Here is a 1,791-nt window from a genome sequence, read left to right as displayed (position 1 = left end):
ATTGTCCAGTCACCAAACCCTTTTGCTTTTTTTTTTCTGCTTAGTTTGCGGGATTCGGATATGTGAGCACTGGGGGGGGTATAACTATCTTATTGCTAACATCTCCTTTTTTGATAACTTTTTTGGTAAATAAACATGTTTGTTGTCGTTATTTTTTGTGTATTCACTGTATTGTATTGAACAAAATGGTTATGCGCCCGCACTCGTCATTCTCTCAGTTATCTGGCCCACTGTGAAAAATGGTTTGGTGACCCCTGATCTACATCATTGATGGAAATCAAAAAGAGCAAATATGCCAAATCCACACCTATACCCTCATTTATGTAAGCAATAACTTCTTTACACCCCTACCAATTATCATTAACATAAATAAGAAAAGCAAAGATGCAATCACTAATCCCTGAAATACTCCACTTGGAATAAGGGTCCAGTTTGTCTGGACTCCATTAATAACAATCATTTGCTTTCTTACATCTAACTGCTCTACAATCCAATCAACTAGTCTTTCCTCAACCCATACCATTGTGATTTTCTTAGCTAATTCTTATCAAAAGCTCCTGGAAAAGTTACTAATACACAAAGTCAACAGCTTTTGTCCTTGAGGAAAGACAACAGTTTAGTAAGGCCAGCTCAATAATATTAAAGAATACTGTTTTGTACAAATCCACACTACAACAAAGAAAATTCAATTATATAAGGTTTGATGTTCCTTTATATGATTCTGTTTCATTGAATATAAAAAAATAAAACTTAAAAATATTTATTGCATGTTATTGAGTAAACTTCTGCATACCACAAGTAAATAATAATACAGGTATAATCAACATATTTAAGAATACTTCATATAAATTCAAGTAAAATCAAAATTTCCATCACAGAATATACCTTTTTATATAGTGCTTTAGAAATGCATTCAACAGATTTTTCCCACTTCTACTTACGGTATCTGCAAAAGAACAAAGAAGTTAAGAAAAAAAATGGATTTATTTCATATTGAAATAATAAGCTTACAAAATGATGATACGTTATGAAACAAAAAAAAAAATTCCTTTAAGACCACATCACTTTCATTTTGTGAAGTTTATACCATTATGTAACTCCATTTTGCTTTACTTTTCTCTTATCAGTGAGTACCATTTTTTCAAAAAACAAGAATTATTAAATAAACTCTTTACCAAACAAATTCTAGATTACATAAGCAAACTTTCTCATTTATTTAGTTATTGATTTTAAATAGTATAAAACTTCAATACATGCAAAAAACTAAATCTAATATTATTTACTTCTGACATGGTGGAATGGGACATTTTGTCTTTTCAGTTTGCTGAATAACCTTTCATTTCCTCAATTCTTTTGATGTACCATCTTTTACCAAATTTATCATATCTCTCACCAAAAATTAATTTTGGCAAAAAGCAAGTCTGGACTTGAGCTTCCACATCTTTATACTTTTTTTCCCTAATATTCAAGTTTAGATCTCCAACCTTTTACGTACCCACTCAAACATACAATAATTTAGAGGGGGGGGGGGTACAATTTGTAATAATTTAGTCTTAGTCTGTTAGTAAGTAGTTGTGATAAAATGAAACAACAAGATGCAAAGACATGCAGGAAACTTTGATTTTATAGGGTAAACATTTTGTTGTTTTGTATAAAATTATTGACATCTATCTTTTAGAATATTGTGCTCAATCATGTTCTATCTATTACAGAAAATATTTATCAATATAATCCCAAATTTAAAATATACGAGTAAGAGTTTGGAATTAAGCACTCAAAATTATTCTTTTC

General features: G+C 30.0%; 1 protein-coding gene and 1 long non-coding RNA gene across 2 annotated transcripts in view; both read right to left on the bottom strand.

The window, feature by feature from the left end:
• The window catches only part of LOC106457246 (elongator complex protein 5-like), a 37,575-nt gene that overhangs the window by 30,217 nt on the left and 5,567 nt on the right, over nucleotides 1–1,791 (bottom strand). The window contains exon 2 of the mRNA XM_022383084.1: nucleotides 79–84. The gene's annotated coding sequence lies outside the window, so the exon portion shown is untranslated. The remainder of the gene's footprint in view (nucleotides 1–78; nucleotides 85–1,791) is intronic.
• LOC106457248 overlaps nucleotides 880–1,791 on the bottom strand; it is a 3,859-nt gene continuing 2,947 nt past the window's right edge. Inside the window, exon 3 of the long non-coding RNA XR_001290692.2 lies at nucleotides 880–946. This is a non-coding gene — a long non-coding RNA (uncharacterized LOC106457248). The remainder of the gene's footprint in view (nucleotides 947–1,791) is intronic.

Source organism: Limulus polyphemus, unplaced genomic scaffold (assembly GCF_000517525.1).
Source record: "Limulus polyphemus unplaced genomic scaffold, Limulus_polyphemus-2.1.2 Scaffold307, whole genome shotgun sequence".
NCBI classification, from domain to species: Eukaryota; Metazoa; Arthropoda; class Merostomata; order Xiphosura; family Limulidae; genus Limulus; species Limulus polyphemus.
This window is presented reverse-complemented; position numbering and strand designations above follow the sequence as displayed.